General features: G+C 38.4%; 1 protein-coding gene across 1 annotated transcript in view; it reads right to left on the bottom strand.

The window, feature by feature from the left end:
- MACROD2 (mono-ADP ribosylhydrolase 2) overlaps positions 1 to 24182 on the bottom strand; it is a 1879699-nt gene that overhangs the window by 1300067 nt on the left and 555450 nt on the right. The window lies entirely within an intron of this gene.

Genomic DNA, 24182 nt, shown 5'->3' with positions numbered 1-24182 from the left:
AATACTCCCTTTTACTTTCTGGGTCAGAATCTAATTCATTATAAGTGTAATTAAAACCTGTTTGGAAATGAATAATTTATGAAAGAGAATTTCTTATTAAAATAAATGTTATTCACAAATGCTTATTATTATAAAATTCCTTTGTCACCAAATTTGGTAGCCTCCCATAGTGACACCACTGACAAGTTAAATCAGGCACTTCCATATTACTTAGAAATAAAATCTAAGAGGAAGAAAGTTATCAGTCAGTTTTCATTGCTTGAATCCATGAATTTGTTAAAGAATTGTTACTTGAAATGCCTGTTGTATCCTGGTTTCTGAATAAACTGTATATTAAAAATGTGTACTAAAAGTTGTGCTCCCAACCTAAACTGGATATTTCATAGGTTTGCCTAATATAGTATCAGATACACAATATATTTTTATAATGCTTAATAAATTAGCAAATAAGAAGAATATCTTTAGGAAAATAACCACTGACACATTTTAAAGGGCTTATGAAGAAGAACAAATATGAACTTGTATGAGAGAAAGATGGAAACTATGAGGTTTTTCAAGCTACGGCTTATAGGTGGACTATACACCAACATCTAGAAAGCTTTTTGTATCAAGTTATTTTATTTATTTTGATAATGTAATATGGACTTTTCTCTTGAAAAACTTAGGCTCAACCATCTAGCAGGTATCTCAATGCTTTCTCATCAGTAACAAAGTACGACATCTAAATGTGGCAAACTCACTTAAGCCTGGATGCAATTCTAGAGGGGTTGAAGGGCAAGAGGTTAAGCCATGGCTATATTTATCAATATGCTTTTAAACCAATGAGTGGATCAAGTAACATAGAGAGTGAATGGGAATTAAATGTAATTAAAATCACTGTCTCCACAGACAGGTCAGGTTATAACCTTTCTGCTCTCTAACCAAACCCCTCCTCTCACATGCCTCTAAGAATCATAAATAAAAGAACCTAAGATTTTCAAAGATTTTTTTTAGGATGTCAGTTCAATTAGTTTTTAAAAATCTGATATAAAAATATAAATCAAAAGTATCTAGTGGAAGGTTATTAAAAGATACACACCAAAAGAAATGCTGAAATTGAGATGGCATACTTTATATTCCATATATTATTTTGATTTATTTTAAGGAGCTTTGATGGAGGCTAATTTGTAAAAAATGAATACATCCCAAAAGGGAGAGCAACATTCCTCAATGTCTCATCATATGGTACCCACAGACCCTTTTCCCATTAGAATATTTAGAGAACTTTCTGGAATTATAACCTGGAGTTGGGTAGAGGCATAGACGGTGAAGAGAAAAACTGTACAGTAGAGATCTGTTCACCCATAAAGGGTTAGTTTTCTTTATTTTCTCTTCAGTTTCCATTGCCCTAGGAGCTGTATTGGTAAAGACATTGCTACAACAAATGTCAGCTATTTTGCTGCCTATGGTTCTTTAGGATTTTTATGGTTTCCTATCTTACGTTTAAGTCCTTTATCCATTTTGAGTTTATTTTGTGTATGGTGTAATTTGGTGATCTATATAAGGTTCTCCCTCCTCCCAACTGGTGGGCAGAGTTATGACATTACTGGCATCTGTCACAGAGACATCCCCAAGACATTGAGCCACCAATCAGCGCGTGCCAAAGTGTCCTGGAGCCTACCCCTTCCTGTTCTGCCCTGGGTCCAACCCTCTCCTGTTTCTCCCTTTAAAAAGACCCTCAGACCAGCCACGTGTTTCTTGTCCTCCATGTCCTAGAGGCAGCCCGGCTGGTCCATCCTCCCTCCCCAACTCCTTCAATTCTGATTTCTCTGCCTTCTTAATGAGTCCTGTTCATTACTGGGGAATAAACTTTACTTTAAAATGTCTTGGTGGTCAGTTTCCTGTGCCTCAAACCTCACAACCTAGCTTCATTTTTTTCATGTATCTGTCCATTTTCCCCCAACACCATTTATTGAAGAAACTGTATTGACTCCATTGAATGCTCTTGCCTCCTTTGTCAAATATTAATTGAGCATAGTGATTTGGGTTGACTTCTGGGTTCTCTGTTCTATTCCATTGGTCTATATGTCTGTTCTTGTGCCAGTACCAGGCAGTTTTGAGAACACAATGGAATACTAAGTTGCTGTAAAAAGGAAGGAACTCCTACCATTTGTTTTTAATAGAGAAGTAAATAGTACCAGATTTAGATTAAGAGAGAAATCCATCAGTAGAACAGAGCTTCTAACCCCTAGTTTTAAAGGTATCATTCTTATACTAAGAAGAAAAAAGAAAAATAGGAGAAATAAACAAAAATTTTATCTTATTCTTCCTCCATTCCTGGTCTTATTCCAGAAAGTCTTAAGATGAGTTTAAGCTTCTGAGATTAAAGTATTTTTGTCTATAGACAATTTTTAGGGCTCCATATGCTGTTTTAAGTTGATTTCTCAAAAGTAAGTTTAACTCACAAGAACAGAACAATTAATCAGAACAGAAACATGACCAGTTAGCAAAATTTGAAAGTACATAGTTAGATATAACTAATTTAAAATAGTCTTGCAATAAGAATTTGAAACCTTACTCATCTCCCCCCGCCCACCATCATCTGAGAAGTGACATTGTTTGCTAAAGAAATGGTCGGTAAATGGACAATTCCCCTTTAACAAGGTGAAACTTCAATGCAGACAGCACAGTTCTGCTTCTGAAATTATCAGGTACTCTTGTTCATACCCTCTTGAAAGAGGAAAGAAATAAGGCCAGCATGCTAACCAGCACAGGCATTTCAGAAGACATCTCCTTACCAAAACAGAAGCAACTTATTACAAGCCAAAGGCAGAGCATCTTTCTTTCCTGGGCAGTCTGAAAAAGACTGGTCATTCCCCAAGATTATCATGTTCTTAAACTAAACACCAGAAGGAAAGTAAAAAAGAACAAGAGCAAGCCTCTAATAGAGCCTTTCATAGGTTCAACATTGTCTTATGTATTTCTGTTTAAAATTTTCTTATCACGGCTAAGTCAGAAGGCCATGCATACTATTACTACAGTGGTGCCTCGCATAAAGAATGCCTCGCACAGCGAACGCTGCACACAACGAACTTCATTTCATGATTCATACAACGAAGTCGCCCGAGCTTCCAGGACCGCTTTGCCCGAGCTTCCACGACTGCTTCGCCCGAGCTTCCAAGATCGCTGCCGATGTATTGCAACCTTCCGCGCAGGCACTGCAGGCAGTTGTTAGTCACTGTGCTTAACTTAAGCACGTATCGCGGCAATCGTTTTTCATTACGAATTAAATCACGCACGTATCACGGCAGTCGTCCTTTTAAGTTAAACTCAATATTTTTTTTAATATCATGGCTTCTAAAAAAAGCAGGAAGGTGATTTCTGTTGAAATGAAACAGGAAATCATTAGAAGGAGTGAATGTGGGGTAAAACAGTGTGACCTCGTCAAAGAGTTTGGCCTCAGCAAGACCACCATTTTCACCATTTTGACAAATAAGGATGCAATCAAATCAGCCAAAGTAGCCAAAGGAGTATCAAAACTATTTCATGAAAAACATAGGTCTTCAATCCATGAGGAAATGGAGAGGCTATTAGCGATTTGGATTAAGGACAGGCAGGTGAAAGGTGACTTAACAACCCAAGATATTATCTGTCACAAAGCCAAGAGAATTTATGACGATCTAAAGAAAAATGTCCCTGGAAGTAGCAGCAATCAAGATAATGAAGAAGAATTCAAAGCCAGCAGGGGGTGGTTTTTTAGATTTAAGAAAAGGTGTGGAATCCACAGCGTTACTATGCATGGTGAGGCTGGCAGTGCTGACAAGAAAGAAGCAGAAAAGTTCTCTATTAACTTTCAAAAATGTATTAAGGATGAAGGATACTGCCCACAACAAGTGTTCAATGCCGATGAAACGGGTCTTTTCTGGAAAAGAATGCCGAGCAGAACCTTCATTACAAAAGAGGAGAAGAAATTACCAGGACACAAAGCCATGAAGGACAGACTTACCCTTATGTTTTCGTCTAATGCCAGCGGAGACCTCAAGATCAAACCTCTATTGGTTTATCACTCTGAAAATCCAAGAATTTTCAAGAAAAATAACGTTATTAAGTCCAAACTGCCCGTCCATTGGAAGTCCAATCAAAAAGCCTGGGTGACCCAAGTTATCTTCAACGAATGGATTCTGGAAACCTTTGCTCCTGCCGTGAAGAAATTCTTGCTGGAAAAAGAACTGCCGCTCAAAGCCCTTCTGATAAAGCCCTTCTGATACGTACTTGACAATGCCCCTTCTCACCCAAAAGACCTAGAGGAAATATTGCAGGAAAATTATCCTTTTATCAAGGTGCAGTATTTGCCACCAAACACCACATCCATTCTTCAGCCAATGGATCAGCAAGTTATTGCGAACTTTAAAAAACTCTACACTAGAGCCCTCTTTAATAAGGTGCTTGAAGAATGCGAGTTTGGTGGAGACAATATGACTGTCCGAAAGTTTTGGAAGGAGAAATTTGATGTCCTTATGGCAATACGACTTATACAGAAGGCCTGGGAAGAAGTGTCACAAAGGACCCTCATTTCTGCTTGGAAGATGCTTGTGCCTTCGTGGACCCAGGAAGAAGCAGTAGTTGATGACACAGAAGTGGTGAAGGACATCATCACAGTGGCCCAAAGGTTGGAATTAGAGGTAGAGGAAGAGGATGTAGAGGAGCTTATTGAGGAACAGAAAGAAGAGCTGACAACTGAAGAGCTCCAAGCACTTCTGGTCCAGCAACAGGACAATGCTCAAAGGGAAGCGTCATCTGATAACGAGGAGCAACAATCAAACAATCAACCAATCCCAACTGCTGACATCAAGAACATCCTGGTCAAATGGAAAGCAGTTCAGGAGTTTACCAATGCCCACTATCCGGATTCAGCTGAAGCAAACAGGATCAACGATCTTTACTCGGATACTCTTGTCCGTTATTTCTGGCAGATGTTGGAGAAAAGAGAAAAACAAACGACTTTGGACAGGTTTTTCATGAAACCATCGGCCAAAAAGCAGAAAATGGATGAAGATGTGCAAGATTCGGTAGACTCTACTTAGTCTGTCTTAAAATTAAAAAAATGTGTGTTTTTTTTTTAAAAAATTATGTTTTTAGATGTATCTAAATAAAAATAATAACAAAAAAATTATCTTTTTTTATGTCATCTTAGCATATTTTATGCTACAGAACGAATTATTTTTTTTAACATGTATTGTTATGGGAAAACGCGTTTTACATAACGAACTTTTCGCATAACAAACTTGCTCCTGGAACGAATTAAGTTCGTTGTGTGAGGCACCATTGTATTACCTTTGTGATAATGACTTAGTTATTTTATATTCTTCCCAGCCACACAGGTGGTGTTTTTCCTGCACAAAGAAACCCCCAGAGATGTGAGCAGCTCTGCTGGTCCCTCTGCAGACGCAGCCTGAAGTACTTTACTCTGCCAAACCCAGACAGAAGCTCCTGGTTCATTTCCAGCTGTTGCTGAGGTTTTACATCTGATTTGATTTACTTGCCTGAAATGGCTGTAACAAGCACCAAACAAGCCACAGTTGCCAAGAGCATAATATAAAATTAAAGGGCTTCAATTAATGAATAAGTAATAACACACTTAGAAATGGATATTAACATGAATCATTGAATGAAACACTATAACTTATTAAATTATATTTTTAAATGATTTTGAATCAAAATATTTAAAATTATGTAAATGTCATTTGGTTCATGAATTTTTAAATTCATAATGTTAATGCATTAGAAAATGGAATATAAAGCACAGATGTATGAAAATAACAATACGGCAAGACCAGTATGCATTCCCCCTATTGTGGGAATGTGTGGGTGTGTGTATTTGTGAGAGTTGTATTACATACATGTTAAAGCAGGTATGTAAATTTACTGGACATCAATGTACCTCTTAGCTGTTATTTACTACCTAGGAAACAAAGAAACCCAAGACAGCACAGAGGAAATGCTATCTCAAAATACAGATAGCAACTTTTAAGGTGAACGTTCAAAATTCTCTACCAAGAATACTATTGTAGAAAACAAACGGAGTACAACGATGTAACTTCCATAGTAAGGACTCCTCTCCCACTAGCCAGAATGGTCCCGGGGTTAAGCCAAATTAACTGGCTGGCATTTCCCAGCAACAACCCTGAGCCACATATTTTAATAATGCTAGTAAAGGGCTGCTGACTCAGAGGGAAGGCAGGGGTGGGAAGAGATCAACCAAATTATGCATATATACATAACCTGTGGACACAGGCAATGGGGTGGTGAGGGCCTAAGGGTAGAGGGGGACAGAAGTGGGCTGGAAGAGATCAATGGCAGGGGGTGGGGGAGGGAAGAGAAGGAACAATGTAATACTTTCAACAATAAATAATAATAATAATAATAATAATAATATAAAATACTTTTTTTAGTTTGTATCTGTCACTTTTAACATTTGAGTAATCAAAAATTTTTCCCTAATATAAAATTGGCATCAATCATTTATCTTTTTAATAATTTGTAATTGAAAGTTGATACCGTGTAACAATTTTTAAATTGAGTAGCAAAAGTTGAACAGAAGGCTCTCACATGCAAAAAGGGGGAGAAAAAATAGTTTTCTCCATAAGCTAAGGCTTAGTCAAAATGCATTGCCTAGTCCAGCAGAGAAATATAAATAAACCAGCGAACCTGTATCATGGAGGAAATGTGTAAATGAACTAGGATACTTCTGAGGTGCCCGATGGAAATGAACAGCTGTTACGACTGGTGTCACCAGTCCTCTCTTAAACTTGGATGGAGAAACAGTCCAGCTTGTGCTTTGCAAAGTAGTTCAATCATCACCCTTTAGAGTTAGAGTGTATGTAAGCAGGTCACCATTTGGCTGTATGAAAATCTTTGCCATCCCACCTCTCTGGACTCAGTGTTCTCCTCAAAAGTATAAATACAGTAGACGAAGGAGATCTCTGAAGTCACTGGAAGATCCAATATTCCATGACCACCAAGATCCTACCACATCAGATACAACAAAGGAAGTCAAGTGCTATCTGCTGCAGAAATGCACCAGATGTCTGGTAGGAAAACTCGATATATGAGAATTGGACTGGATATGGGATAAGAAAGTTTGGCTTTAAGACCTGCCCCATAGCCGAAACCGGTTTGGCTCAGTGGATAGAGTGTTGGTCTGTGGACTGAAGGGTCCCGGGTTCAATTCGGGTCAGGGGCATGTACATTGGTTGCGGGCACATCCCCAGTAGGGGGTGTGCAAGAGGCAGCTGGTCGATGTTTCTCTCATCAATGTTTCTAGCTCTCTATCCCTCTCTCTTCCTCTCTGTAGAAAATCAATAAAGTATATTTTTAAAAAATAAATAAAACCTGCCCCTTAGCTATGTCACTCTGAAAATGCCTCTTGATTTCCTCATTAATAGAAAGAAGCAGGTGACCCTAAAGCACCCTCAACTCTGTTTCTAAGCAATGAGAATCAGCCTATGTGTATTAAGCAACAGTAACTAGGAAAATCAAAGGACATCACAGACCTCTGGGATTTAGGACAGCCTCTATCATTTCATAGAAAGCCAATTAGTTCATTATAACTAAAGTGCTCAATGCAACAACAATTTTCAGTGAAAGCAGATCAATAGAGTTTTATTGGTTAGTCACAGGGGGTAAATTTTGACTTGATCATTATGTTAACTTATCAACAATGTTATGAGATGCATTTACATAATAGCCCTGAAGTTAACACACAGAAATGTGGCTTCATTAATGAGAAGAGATAAAGAGAAGAAATATTAAAATATGTGTGAAAAGGTAAACACAGACTCAAAGCAAAATTAAACAAAAAATGCTCTTTTAATTTAGTAATAATGTTACTGGAATCTGTAAAGAATAATATTTGAGCAGAGACAGGTAAATTTCACTTATTTCTTCATTTACTTTTGTTAATCCTTACTGGAGAATATTTTTTTCTATTGATTTTTTTTTTTTTTTTTTTTTTTTTTTTTTTTTTTTTTTTTTTTTTTTTTTTTTACAAAGAGTGGGAGGGAGGGGGGAGAGAGAGAAAGAGAGAAATACCAAAGTGAGAGACATATTGCGATTGGTTGCCTCCACACATGCCCTGCCCAGGCCAGGGATCAAACCTGCAACCCAGGTACATGCCCTTAAACAGGAATCAAACCCCCAACCATTACATGCGCTAGCCAGTTCTCTAACTACTGAGAAACACTGGCCAGGGCCAGAGACAGGTACATTTTAACACCCAAACCCACACAAATGTGATTTCATCTCTAAGTTATTCATCCCTAAAGACTCATGTGTAAATAGTTAACAATTAATGACTGAAAAAACACAGAAGCAAAATGGTCATACTCACACAAGTACACAATCAAAGCCATTCACATATCCACTTTTGACTTATTCCTAAGCATTGCATTAGAGATGTAATTAGTGCATTTCTCACACTGCTATTCCACTGACAATGACCTATACTCTTTAATAATAAAAAGATAATTTTTAATGTTATAATAAATAGTTAACCATTCTCAGTCAGTTTGAAAAGAAACACTGAAATAATCTATAGCTACCTATTCTGGATATTGCTGAGGGCAGCTGTGGTGAGAGAAAAATATTCAACACATTCTTATAATTAAAAAAAAAAAGAAGAAGAACGTAATCCATCCTAGTAATTGCTTTCTGTGAAATCTAACTCTTGGTCCAAATTAATGAGTTACAGGTGTGAATCTAATGCTTTCCATTTTGCCTGAAATGTTACTGTTGTTTTTTCTGAGACACTTGGCCTCCGAAGGTATTATAGTTAATTTATCATAGCATACCATCACTGTTTCATGTTCACTAAAAAGGGGAAAAGCAGGCCTTTTGGTGAAATAGGGAGCTTTGCTTTTCTACAGTGCCATCAGGTAGTAATGCAACTTCTCTTACCTACACATTTGAAATTCTACTTTCTTTTTTTTTTTTAGATGAACTGCCAGACTAAAAAAGGTGTCAGAAATTTTTACTTTAAAAGGAAAAATAATTAATGCAGGCAAAGTCATTGCCCGAATTCACCTGCTATTCAAAAAAAAAAAAAAAAAAAATCAAAACCCAATTTTTGGGGGGAAAAAAGAAAAAGGTTTGAAAGAAAATAAGAGCAACAGATGTAGCAGCCATAAAGTGTTTTTCAAAAGTATAGGTCTTTTTTTAACCTATAAGTAAATATCTTCTGGAATTAATAACTATTATCATTTATCATATGTCAAACACGATATTAAGTACTTCTCACATATCTTGCATTTTGTCAGAAGTAGACCCTGAGTCAGGAACTTGAGTGCAAGTAATTTGTTTGAAAGGAGATCGCTTGAAAGCCTGCATACGTGTAAGAAACGGGACAGGAAGAGGAAGGAGGTACATAAAGAAATTAAGTTCTATGGGTGACTGGAGCTCAGTCCTGTCAGAAAACTCTGGAAAATGTGCAGAACATGCCTCAGAGATACTCCATTGAAGAGCCTGCTTTGGAAGGTACTACTTTTGTAGACTTCCGGTTTACCTTGTAAAGGAGCCAGCCATGTTCCTGGAGCCAGAATGAGGGCCAGGAGCAAGAAGTGATCCCAGTAGGTAGAGTAGAAGGTGTATACATGAGGTCCCAAGAAATACAGGCGGGACTCCAACAGTCTGCTGCAACATAGCATGTCACTTAAGCTCCACAGTGATCTCATGACATGAATAATAAGATCCACAGCTTACAAGGTGCAAGATGGAGCTCAAGGTAGTCAGGCACCTTAACCAAGGCTAACAGGATGAGGCAGAGATCGACAATCTTGGGATACTTGACTCCAAACCTTAGTCGTGACCATATTGCTACACTGTAATAGGAACAAGGATGAAATCAGGCTCTATGACAGTATGTCAGGAAACCTAAGTGTGTGAGAGACAGCCACATTACCAAAGGACTAATTCCTCCCCAGCAGCATCATAAGTAGCTACTGGGGCTGAGTGAAAGGAATAGAAGGTCATATGCAACTGTGCAGTCCTTGCTAAGGACAAGCAAACATATGAGAACTATCACCTGAGGTATATATCTAGATAATCATGTAGGCATTTTTGCCAAAAGGTTCCCCATTTTGAAATTCCTTCAGAGTGGTAGTTTGGTTGAGCCCAGGCCCTTCTTAAAGGGCACACAAAAGCCACCTGCTGAGAGGTCCACCACTGACGCCTGTAGGAAACACTGGTGGTCATGGGGGAGTGTTTAACTTTCAAAGATGCTGGCTGGTGTTTCAAGTTTCTGTTTTATTGTTAACTTCGCTGGGCAAATAATCTGACAGAGTTTTCCCCAATATTAAAGGGAGAGAAATTAGATAAGAAAAAATCTAATTTTGGTGTAAATAAGGGATGTGTTTGGATGATAGGAAATTAATAACAATGTTCGTGGTAGCTATGCATGCAGTAGCTATATCATAGATTAAAAGAAGAAATGTCACAGTGTTGTATGAGGTAAAATCTTATGATAAAGTTACATTCCACTGAGATTTTGAAAGATATAAAATTAACATTATGACCAGAACTCTGAAAGTTACTACTTACAGGTGAAGGAGAGAAACTTCCAAATGAGGATCCCCAACAGACAACCATCTAACCTTTGATGAACACAATTAAACCAATGGCAGGAAAATAAAATGTGAGGCAATCATGTCTCCAAAATATTGATGGGGTAACCCAGCCTAAATGGGGATCTCTGTGTCTCTGACTTGGTAAAAGGTAATTTTTTGTTTGTTTGTTTGTTTGTTTGTTTTTTAAACTGCAGCTGTTTATCATATGAGCAGGCCTCTACCAGACTCTGTACCAGTCTATTTCATAAGAAGTAGAACCTGCTAACAAGCTGAGATACAGCCTCAGACTGAGTTCCTCAGAAAGAATCAACAGCATTGACACAGACATCAGGGAGGGAACAGGATGTGGTGATGTGCTATGGGGTGGACTTGTATGAAGCTAGTTCGACCCCATGCAGAACTGGTGACCACAGCTGTGGCTGGAATCACAAAGTGAGGCCTAGAACACATGTGTCAAACACAAGGCCCGCGGGCCAAATCCGTCCCGCCAGGCCTTGCAATGTGTCCCGCACCGTGCTGTCATCACTGCACTCTGCTGTGTTTCCATCACAATGACAGTTTATGACTGTTCAGTAAACCATTCGGCCCGCGATTTAGGCTGGATTTTAGATTTTGGCCCCTTCTCTGATTGAGTTTGACACCCCTAGCCTAGAATATCTGGAGAGATATACCCTGAGACAGGAATTCGGCCCTTAGCAAGGCAGCTATCTCACCCTCTGGCTTCCTGGTATGTTATCATGCATGCAACCTTCATTTCTTGCATTTATAATAGAATGACCATATGGTCCAGGACTGAAGTTGATAGAAAAATAATCCAGAACTTCCAGTCTCTGTCCTGCTCTGCCTCCCTCCCTGCCTCACTTCTGTCATTTATCACTTTAATCCTTGGTTAAATTGATTTCAGCTTTGATCACCAAAGATATATATCCCAGTGTAAGCCACGATATGAAGCCCCATCCTCTTCTTCTCTCTTTTCCTCTTTTTTTTCCTGGTTATTTCCTTATGTGTTGAGATTAGGGTCCATTATTACTTCTGTAGAAATACCAATTCCCTCTCTAAGCCCTTATAAACTAGTTCTCTTGGCATGCTGACTCCTTTCATGCACTATTTTCTCTTAGGCATTTCATCAGATCCTCCTAAAACAACATTGTCCTAAGTGGAATCCTCAGATCAGACAAGTTTGGGAAGTGCAACTTATGCTGTCTCTGTCTTAGAGAATTATAGTGCATTCCACTCAGTGATACTTCAGTGGGGGAGGGGGGAACTATTCAATGACATTTCAATTTAATATTTTTAAACTTACCTGATTACAAAATCCAATATAGGACATAACCCCGCTTAGCATCACATAGGCCTAGTGTTTTAAGGAGTTGCATGGAAACGCATTTCTTTGGTTGTGCACTGCCTTTTTCCCACTGATCTCCTGCTTCCCCACTTTCTAATTTTCAGTTCAGTCTGGAAATAGTGCTTCCACCTTTCCTGCCCTGTTGTTTGGCTCTGAATGCTTATCATAGACCAAATGATGTGAGCTCATTTTTATTCCAGTGTTTCACTGAGTAATGCTTCTGGCATCTTGGAGCTTGATGTGAAGGTATAATAACAACAGACTTTTTGCACAGTGGGATGGGTTTATTTCTGTCCCTCAAAAATCTCATCTCTATAGTGCTGGGGAAGCACTATAAAAGGATAAAGGAACTAATCTCCATTGGCATTGTGTGAACAGGAAAGAAGAGCTGTTTGCTACCAGTCTACTTGAATAACTGAAAGACAGAAAAAGGCAGCTCCATTTGAATTTTCAGCCCATCAGAGAAACAATAATTCCTAGAATTTGAGAGTGGAACTCTAACCTATCCACTGCTGAAATCCATTGATAAGTATGCCATAAATTTTAATCTCCATTATCATTCTTTAAAAACCCAAAGATCAAAATAGGGTTAGAGGTGAGGAGTCAGTTACCAATGCTGTTTTTCCAGTTTAGAGTAAGGTAATTGATCAAGATAGTGGATATCAACAATTTGACCTGAAGGAAATAGGAAGTCAATAATGACAGCCAACTGTTTCACAGCTGGAAGACAGATCAGGGCATGTTTACATTAGATGTTTAGGCTTTCTACCCCTCAGACTCCTTAGCAAGTTACAGGAATAGCTACTTCATTCCTTTCCAAGTAAAAAGACTTGCTCACCAAAATATACTAACAACCAGAATGGAAAGACATAGATTCATCTCAGTCATTCTAGCACAAGGAAAAAATTTACTGAGACTGGTAAAAGGATTTATTAAGTCTAAGCACTATAAAGAGGTGACATTTTTTTCCCCTCTACCTCCTGTCTTCATTCTGAGTGTGTGGATTTGACTTTTCTGAGAAGAAAGTTATTGGCTCAACTCAAGACTTCAAGCTGCAGAAGCACTGCAAAAACAAGTGGTTATCTGTCCATGCATGTCCCCTTGGATCCGGAGGCAAGCAAGGAGGATATCCATCCTGTGGGCCCAGCCCCACCCAGCCTGTGACTCACTGAGAACTAACCTGGGTGTATATTAAGGTGTGGAGTTCTAACAAAAAAGAGTCGTAGCATTAGCCTGAACCCCAAACCCAATGTACCCAGAGCAAACCCTCAGGGCCTGTATACTTACAGCCACAGCTAGATACTAGCCCCCAATGTATGTGCCCAACCCAATCAGCAAGCTCTAAACTCAGTTCCGTTAGCATTCCATGTCATTGAGATTACTCTAGTCATTCTCTGAAGCTTGAATCACTGAGCAAAGATCTTGGATACCCTTCCTAGTCTATTCAGGAATGGATCTTACACTTCTTACCATGATTGTGCTCATGGCTCAATCCAGAACTTTATTATAAGCAATGAAAATGTTCCCCACCCTCAAGACTTACATTACTCTCCAGATATCCCTGTCCATGAGAATAAGCCTGCTATTGATCAGTGTTGCTCCATATCAGAGGAAATTCTGCCCTTTTTGGGGCCCAGTTCCACTATCCCTGACTTCACTAATCTTTAAAATATTTCCTCCCACCAGACAGCCATACTTCCTGACAATGGTAACTGATTCCATAAGAAAGATGTCCTGGATTAGAACACACATTGCTATTCCTTTATTTTTTTTTACCTATGTCCTATATGCAAACATTTTTTAACAGCACTGGGCACACACCAGAAGCCTTAAGTATGGGAGCATTGAGTGTGAAGTAGAGAAGTTTAAACACCCACAGGCCCCAGTTCTGCTCACTATTCCCAAGAAAACACATTAATTTCAGACTCCACTTTGAGAAGCAACTGAGAATTTTTATATTTTTCTTTGTCTATTTTCCAGATGAGAGACAAGAGCTTAAACCCTTAAGAACAGAAGATTAATTGGCATAGGTTAAGCTTATCTTATTTTTTAGAGATGTTCTTGGTTGAATATATAATGATACAAACTGCAAAATAATATATAGCTATTAAAAAGATAAATTAGATCTTTATCGAGTCAAGACTTCAGTGAAAGTTCATCATATATTCTTTTTTATTTTACACTAGAATGCATGAAATTCATGCACAGGGGAGGGGGGGGGTCCCTCAGCCCAGCCTGCATTCTCTCCAATCTGGGGCCTCTTGAGGGATGTCAGACTACCAGGATCGGGTAGTCAGACATCCCTCAAGGGACTACCAGGGCATCACAATCCTGGTAGTCAGACATCCCTCTCACAATCCAGGACTGCTGGCTTCCAAATGCTCACCTGCCTGCCTTCCTAGTTGCCCCTAACCACTTCTGCCAGCCAGCCTGACCCCCTAACTACTTCCCTGCCAGCCTGATTGATGCCTATGTGCTCCCCTGCCAGCCTAATTGCCCCTAACTGCCCTCCCCTGGCAGCCTGGTCACCCCTAACTGCCCTCCCCTACCAGCCTGGTTGTCCCTAACTTCCCTCCCCTGCTGACCCAGTCACCCTAACTGCCCTCCCCTGCCAGCCTCATCAACCCCAACTGCCCTCCCCTGCAGGCCTGGTGATCCCTAACTTCTCTCCCCTTCAGGCCTGGTTCCCTCCAAACTGCCCTTCCCTGTAGGCCTAATCACCCCCAACTTCCCTCTTCTGCTGGCCTGGTCACCTCTAACTGCCCTCCCCTGCAGGCTTGATCACCCCCAACTGCCTTCCCTTTCAGGGCTGGTCCCTCCCACCTGCCCACCCCTGTTGGCCTAATTGCCCACAACTGCCCTCCCTTGCAGGCCTGGTCCCTCCCAACTGCCCTCCCCTCCTGGCCATCTTGTGTCCACATGGGGGCAGCCATTTTGTGTGTTGGAGTGACAGTCAATTTGCATATTACTCTTTTATTAGATATGATATTAGAGGGAAGCGAGAGAGAAAAAGTGAGTGAGAGAGAGAGAGAGAGAGAGAGAGAGAGAGAGAGAGAGAGAGAGAAAGAGAGAGAGAGGTCAGCTGCCTACCATACATCCATACATGCCCCCACTGGGATTCAACCCACAATTTAGACATATGCCCTAACTGAGAATCAAACCCACAACCCTCAGGTGCACATGACGATCTCCATCCAACCAAGCCACACTGGCCAGGGCATTCACCATATCCTCTAAGGTAAATGAAATAATTTGCAGAGTAGTATGTACAGCATAATCTCACTTTTATAAAACAAAAATCCATTGTGTATGAGGGATCTATATATATATTTAAATGAGTAAAAATACAGTGGTGCCTCGCATAAAGAACGCCTCGCACAGCAAACGCTGCACACAACGAACTTCATTTCATGATTCATACAACGAACTTTGTTTCACACAACGAAGTCGCCCGAGCTTCCACGACTGCTTCGCCCGAGCTTGTGCCTTCGTGGACCCAGGAAGAAGCAGTAGTTGATGACACAGAAGTGGTGAAGGACATCATCACAGTGGCCCAAAGGTTGGAATTAGAGGTAGAGGAAGAGGATGTAGAGGAGCTTATTGAGGAACAGGAAGAAGAGCTGACAACTGAAGAGCTCCAAGCACTTCTGGTCCAGCAACAGGACAATGCTCAAAGGGAAGCAGTCATCTGATAACTAGGAGCAACAATCAAACAATCAACCAATCCCAACTGCTGACATCAAGAACATCCTGGTCAAATGGAAAGCAGTTCAGGAGTTTACCAATGCCCACTATCCGGATTCAGCTGAAGCAAACAGGATCAACGATCTTTACTCCGATACTCTTGTCCGTTATTTCCGGCAGATGTTGGAGAAAAGAGAAAAACAAACGACTTTGGACAGGTTTTTCATGAAACCATCGGCCAAAAAGCAGAAAATGGATGAAGATGTGCAAGATTCGGTAGACTCTACTTAGTCTGTCTTAAAATTAAAAAAATGTGTGTTTTTTAAAAAAAAATTATGTTTTTAGATGTATCTAAATAAAAATAATAACAAAAAAATTATCTTTTTTTATGTCATCTTAGCATATTTTATGCTACAGAACGAATTATTTTTTTTAACATGTATTGTTATGGGAAAACGTGTTTCACATAACGAACTTTTCGCATAACAAACTTGCTCCTGGAACGAATTAAGTTCGTTGTGTGAGGCACCACTGCATCGTAGTAAGAAGATCCATACTAAATGGTTTGCTTCTGTTGCCTAAACCTTTTGATACTACTGGTTGAATTTCATTTGTTACATTGTTTAACTTGTAAGATAAAAAAAATAAATAAATTTAAAAAACCTTTGGAAAGAGTATATTGAAGGTAAGCCAGATGTTATATGGATATTTTCAGTTAGAGAGACAAATAATAACCATTTTTTAAATTTTATAAATAACCTAATTTGTGATTTAAAGATTGATATACACATTTATGTAGATTAACTGCTCTTTTGTAAAATCAGTCATCCTACATAGAGAAACCATTCTCATCTTTAGATTTCCTTTTCCCTCCCAATGATAATCACACTTCAGAGATTCTCAACAATAAACCTGACCTATACCACTACTCCACTCATTTCTAATGCCATATAAATATTCACTATTATTCATCTAAGCAGTCACAACTCAGAAGCATGTATTAAACACTATGTATCAGGCAAAATGAAGACAAAGATAAATAAAACTCGGGAGCTGACTCTAGAGGTTCTGAGTCTAATGAAAAACATTTTTGTCCTATCTGGGAAGGGTGCAATGACAGTTCTTTGGAGGAAAATAAGACACTGTCCTTCTGAGAGAAGAGTAACAAGGGGGTAGTCTTAAAAGCAGCAAATCTCAAAATAAAGGGAACAAATTTAATAGAAATGATTCCTGAATAGTGGCACCTCAGGAATGATGTCCTCTCAGACATAGACTCAGTCAAAGATGAGAATATTTATTCTACTAACAAGGAGGTGTGCCATCATTCTGTTGCGCATTAAGGAATGGAATTGAGAGCCTGGTTGGCTGGATGTCTTGAGGCATCAAGGGATCCAGTGAGAACTCAGTCTATGACTTCCTTAGATTCTACACATGCTAAATTGAGGTGCAAATATTGAGATGACATTAGCCATGACAAGTACTTCACATCTGCAATGCAATGGATTATTTTCCCATATTTTATAAGTGATATTTGGTTAATTAGTTGTTGTTGTTTTTTCCCCAGGAAATAAAATATTGTCTCTCTTATCATCAAACCAATCACCCTCCAGATTATCAAGAAAATTTTATATATGAACCCACAAATATTACTATTCGGGTCAGCTGAGATGTGTTGCCTCACATGAAGAGAAAGTGTCAGCTGCTGAATCAAAAATTTAAATAATTAAACACAGTGGGTAACTTCATCTAAATTCTTCCATTCTCAGCTCCAGGAACCTTGGGGATGGTGCAGTATTTTTGTCTTACACAAAAAGATTTTTCAGAGGACTCGGGGAAGGAGAATATATCCTAATTAATACCTACTAGTTGCACAGCCTAAGTGTAGGAGAAAGCAGTTTAGAAGTCTCTCAAACTTATTTTAGAGGAAAATGCTGAAAACTTTACATGATTGCACATGAGGTGCTGAAAACATTAATAGAAGAATTATCAAGGTCAACTGCAAATACTATGGTGTGTGGAAATGCTTCTCACCTCTCAACTAACAACAAGACCTGAGAAACCCACACATACTTATGCCCAGATGAAGAAACACAAAAACATATAGGTAATGGCTGTGCTTTAATGGAAAGGATGATGACATGGTGAAGAAATGTAATTACACAGTATCTTCAAAGGTTCCTTCCAGGCAAGACAGAAAGTAACTACGTTCTGCTACAAAAATGATAAATTAATTAATGCCTTTAAATATGGTTACACCTCATGAAACTATGCACCATTCTGTTAGGAACAAAGGCTTAATGACAACATAAATGATTCGGAGGGTGAAAGTGAATGGAGAAGTGTGCAGCTTCATTCTACAACATAAAGACAAAAATCCACTCTAACATTATAAGAAGAAACATTAATTTTTTTCCTATAGAAAATAATCCACCATTATAACTTTTATGATGAATTCGTTCAGTTCTGTGACTGACTGGATAATACAATGGTATTATAATAGATAACATAATGGTATTATGCTAATAAACTTGAATATTCATGAAAGATCTGGTTAAATATGAAGCTGTTTGTTTGGAAGAAAACACTTGAGGAATAAGGTAGCTTCATCAACATTAGATTTTCATCACAGATTTTATAGCATATCATAAAACATAAGTGCTTTCATGAGTGATAAAAATTGCTTCAATATTTGACACTCTGTGCTTCAAGGAATCCTGATTGGCATCTGATTAGACTTTTGCTCCAGTTATTACCTTCTTTAGTGAAATTAGTAGCTTAGAAAATTGCATTGTAATTCGTCAAGGGGAAATTAACATTGTAACAGATCTTAAGGCTATGATCATATATTTACTTAGTATACAATATAAATGTTTCTCAAGTAATTTCTAATAAAAAGTATGTCAGAGAGTATGTATTATCGATTCCTCTGGAATTATGACAATCCATTTATGCACATTTGGTCTCTATAAATGAAGAAGTTTTATCTGCCTTGAATTCCCTGTGTGATGGCATTAAAATAAATTACAGTGAGAATGTGAACTCTCTGTTATTACTGTCTACTGCATGTTCTATTTAAAATCATCTTGAGCACCAAGTACTTTTATAAGGATCCTCAAATGCAACCAATACTAACAATATTTCATCCTAATACCAAGTTAATAATTCACACTCAGAATTTCTCTCCTAAATATCAATGTGTTACATTATGTACAATGCTCTAGAAATCTTACACATGGAAGCATTATAGGTAAATAATGCTGGGAATTGGGTTTCAAAGGTAGGTACAGATATATTTTAGTAAAATAAAAAAGTTTTTAATGGTTACAAATTGAACCCAGCCCAATCAAATTAAATTGAAGAAAGTGAGCTAGAGGTATATTCTGATCAGTCTTCAGCAATCTATATACAGTCTTAAAAAATATTGAGAGGAGGAAACACATAGAGTGCATGAAAAATTGTAGACAGTAAAATGAAGAACTATAACAAATGATGACAAATTCAACAAATTCAAGTTGACTTCATGTCTTATTTATGTTCCATTGGTATAGATAATACATTTAATATTCGTTAAATTAAAAAAGAAGCACGTAGATTAGGGGTGTCGAACTCAATCAGAGAAGGGGCCAAAATCTAAAATCCAGCCTAAATCGCGGGCCGAATGGTTTACTGAACAGTCATAAACTGTCATTGTGATGGAAACGCAGCGGAGTGCAGTGATGACAGCGCGGTGCCGGCCACATTGCAAGGCCTGGCGGGACGGATTTGGCCCGCGGGCCTTGTGTTTGACACATGTGACCTAGATAATAAACTTAATTTTTCAAAGAGCTGCATAGTGATATTTAATCTTACAGTGAAAGAAATTTTTAAATTGACAAAATATCATTAGAAGGTAAACCAGTTTCAAAAAGTTGGGTTTTATTTTTAAACTAGGGGCCCAGTGCACGTTTTTGTGAACCTTGAAAGAAACTGTGGGCCAAGAGGCTGTGGTGGGCACGAGGGTGGGTCTCAGTCCATCCTCCATACCCCCACATGGCCCATCCCACCATGGGCCCCAGTTCCCTGTCTGCCAGTAGCCCTGCTAGCACGTGCTGACTGTGTGAAGTGGTTGGTGCTGGTGCCAGCAACACATGTGAGCAGGGCCGGGCCTGCACTGTCAGTGGGTACAAGCAGCAACTGATGCCCTGATTGCCCCTCAGGAACAGGAGGAGAAGCCCTCAGGGGTGATCAGGGACTGCAGCTGCTGCTTGCACCCACTGATGGTGCCGAGTGATCAGGACCAGAGCCAGGCACTAGCAACCACTGTGAGAAGTGGTTCTGGCACCAGCTGTAGGTGCTAGCAGGGTCACTCCTGGCAGCAGATGTGAGTGGCTGGTGGGACTGTAGTATGTGGGAGCAAATAATTTTCAGAATCCACCAGAGGCTCACCCCGATGACAGTGATCAGCGCCCCACCTTGGTCTGGCACCTTTGCTCACCTGCTCCTCCATCCCACTGCAGCCAATGCCCACCATGTTCCACACTCTACTGCTTGCTGCCAACACCCACCATGTAATGCACGCAGCCCCTGGTGGTCAGCACATGACCAGCTGTTTGGCTGTTCCATCATTTGGTCTATTTGCATATTAGGATTTCATACACACACACACACACACACACACACACACACACCCCGTATTTTCCGGCGTATAAGACGATTTTTGAAACGAAAAAAAGTCAACCGAAAATTAGGGGCAAAAGACCAAAGTTGCACAAAAATTACCTGCAGATCTTGACGGCAAAGTAAGTCTTTTCTTTGAAGTGGGGGGTAGTCTTATACAGCGAATATAGGCCTAAACCTATGTTTTAACTTTAAAATTAGGGGGTCATCCTATACGCTGGAAAATAAGGTGTGTGTGTGTGTACATATATTATGGAGCTATATGTTATATATATGAAGCTATTTATTATATATATGAAACTATTTGTTACTAGCAAGGATTAATTCTAAAATAATAATTATCCCTGTGAAAATAACATGGTGGGGATCCATATATGAGTACAATAAAATCATTATCAGAATATAGTATCTTTAGTCATCAAATTGGCCTTTTGACTTTTCTATGCCCCTTTCGAAGGCTCAGTTCCTACCTTCCCCACCTTTTTTTTTGTTTGTTAGTTTGTTTTGTGTCTGTTGTTTGTTTTTGGTACCTACTCCATATCCATACACACACAACTTGTAGCTGGTTTAATATTGTATTTGACATGTGAACATAGGAGTATTGCAATTCTACCTCTAAAGACCAAAATCGGGCAAGGAGATAAAAACAGCATCATGCTGTATATAAAAAAAAAAAAAAAAAAAAAAAAAGGACTATGAACAGTCTCGATGTTCTGTCATATAAACATCAATTTTAAATTTGGTATTGCTATAATTCATTCATTGCATAGCTGATAAATGAAACAATGCTAACTCTTAAGAACATTTATCTAGAGAATATTGGAAAATTGCAATAATAAAAACATCTTAATTAATCTATACTGGGGTAAGACATTGAGACAAAATTTATGATAATTTGTAAATATGAAATGTCATTGGAATGCTAAACTTTAAAAAATAAGTTTTGAAAACTATGAGGATGGATCCAAATTTTTATTAAAGAGTTACTAAGAAACCACTACAAAATAGCAAAAGAGTTTCAAAATGGGCTTTTGAATGTTAGCATTCACATTTATTGATCACAGCTTTCTAATAGACTACAGAACTTAGATTCTTCCATTGCTACTAGCTGCATCAGACTCTTAGACAAGAAAGTAAAGCTCTTGCCTCAAGATGAAAACCCCTCACTAGGCACAGAAAATACAAAACTACAATCCAAATTCACTTCTACTTCTTGACTTACAAGAGTACCAATTTAATGGCTGGCAAAATATACATATTTAAAATAATGAGAATCACACTATTTTAAGTTATAATTTATTTATCACATATGTGCTATCTGTCTGCTAAATACTTCATATACATTATTACTTTAAATTCTCAAAAGAAACCCATCAGAGTAGGTATCCTTATTCCCATGTCACAGATGAAGAACTGAGGGTGTGTGTGTGTGTGTGTGTGTGTGTGTGTGTGTGTGTGTGTGTGTTTAATTCCACCCATCTACACATCTAGATAGTGTTTAATTTAGTCACTCATATATTCATTCAACAAATATTTAAAGAACAGCAGGTGGCAGGCACTGTGGCAGGAACTGAGGCTATAGCTGTGAAGAAAGGACACAGAGTCACCTCAGGAATCATTTCACCTGTCATTCATAAAGGCATGTAAGCAACCCAAACTACATTACTTAAAATGACAAAAGCAGTATAACCTGTTATCTAACCATCACTATTAAATTAAAGTCCCCGCTTCTTTTCCATTTCCTTTCAAGAAGAGTAAATTATGAAATGGTATGTTATAAAGTAATATGAAATATTTTAACATTTAACTTTATTTACAAAAGTACACCAAGACTGTCTTAATTCAGCCTGACCAGTGTTGCTCAGTGGTTGAGCATGGACCTATAAATTAGGAGATCACAGTTCAATTTCTGGTCAGAGCATATGCCTGAGTTGCAGGCTCAATTCCCTGGTAGGGGGCATGCAAGAGGCAACCAATCAATGATTCTCTCTCAACATTGATGTTTCTATCTCTCTCCCACTCTCATCCTCTCTGAAATCAATAAAAATATATTTTGTTAAAAATCTGACTGAAACTTACCATTCCCTTTACTTGTGAATGCAAGGAATAAATAAAAGTGGATTCAGGAAGACCTGTCACTTGGTTAGTGGCAATCTCAGTAGAAATCACAGATAATTTTCATTCCAGTTGATACAGAGATCCTAGAATATTATTTAACACACATCTCTAAATATTGTAATATTTAGATCTAATGTCAGTTCTTATTATTTAATGTGTTAATGTAAAGGCACATAAATTACTATCAATATTTTACAAATTTATTTTAAAATTATGATAAATATATTTCTCTATAATTAGCTTCCTAAGTAATTCTTTGTATTTCATTTTATGCATTTAAAATATTCTGAAGAGCTGAGACTGGTTTGGCTCAATGGATAGAGCATCAGCTTGGAGACTGAAAGGTCCCAGGTTCAATTCTGGTCAAGGGCATGTACCTTGGTTGTGGGCATATCCCCAGTAGGGGGTGTGCAAGAGGCAGCTGATCGATGACTCTCTCTCATCGATGTTTCTAACTCTCTATCTCTCTCCCTTCCTCTCTGTACAAAAATCAATAAAATATATATTTTTTTAAATAAAATATTCTGAAGAGATATCCACAAATACCAAAGAAATCAACTACATAAATACACACACAAATACAGAAGCACACAAACACTTAAAAAATCCCTGCTAAAGCCTGGAGATGGAATGAAAGAAGAGGGATGAAAAGTTGAGAAATATTTTCAGTCCTATGGTTCATTTACTTGGGAGAATGACAAAAAAGCATGCTACTCGGAGATTATGAAAAAGTTGTTTCTTATTAGACTGACTTGAACAACACTGTGTGAGTGCTGATGTACTGTTCCCAATACTGAAGCGATAGTGAAACTTAAGAACTTGAGTCAAGGAGGAATTTGAGTGATGGCTCAGTAAATCTTACTTTTGATGGCATATAGTTGTGGTTAAAGGGTTGTGAACTGCAAAAGAATTAGACAAAACTTTTTTAGACTTTAGACTTTTTATTGAATGATAGCTGTTTTGTAATTAGCTTCTAAAGGAGGAAAATGGTGGAGAAATCCCATCTGGGCTGGGTAAAGTGTATCTTGATTACAGCTGAACAAAACCACAGTCCTGCCTGACCATAGGTCATTGAAAGATTACTGATAAAAGGAATTCCCCTAGTCACAGGAATTAACTCTCTAGAACCTACTATCATAGTTGGATAAATAATAATAAACAATGTAGAGCAGAGAAAATTTATTGATTTAGATAAAATGGGGCATGGAATGAGTGAGTTAAGTTAAAGAAGAAGATACCTAGATCTTAATGATGTACTAATTCCTTTAAACTTAAAACAATTTTAAGTTTAATCACAACAGAAAAAAATGGCATAAGTTACCTTAAGACTCTGCTAAAATGCAAATGTCTTACACTTATTCATTCCTGCACATTAGTCAGGAAATGCAAGGACTTACCTGGAAGCAAGTGAACAAAGGTGTTCCTGCCAAGGTTAAAGCTATGAATATCACTGGTAGATTAAATGTCCTGTGACTCTCTACCAAAAGATGAGAGTGAATATTAAGTACGTGTTGTTGTTTATCTATCATCTATATAATATATATACAATGAGTGGCCAGATTATTATGATCTCTGAATGCATAATAATCTGGCCACTCAGTGTGTGTGTGCCTGTGTGTGTGTGTATAGAAGGCTAATATGCAAGTTGTCTCCTCAACCAGGAGTTTGACCAGCAAGCAGGCCTACCAACCACCACCCATGCCCCCTCCCCCTGGCCAAGCTGGCCAGACCTCACCCATACACAAAGTCATACACTGGACCTCTAATATATATATATATAT

Source organism: Pipistrellus kuhlii, unplaced genomic scaffold, assembly GCF_014108245.1.
Source record: "Pipistrellus kuhlii isolate mPipKuh1 unplaced genomic scaffold, mPipKuh1.p scaffold_m20_p_6, whole genome shotgun sequence".
Taxonomy (NCBI): Eukaryota; Metazoa; Chordata; class Mammalia; order Chiroptera; family Vespertilionidae; genus Pipistrellus; species Pipistrellus kuhlii.
Note: the sequence above shows the minus strand (reverse complement) of the source record. Positions and strands in the feature narration are given on the sequence as shown.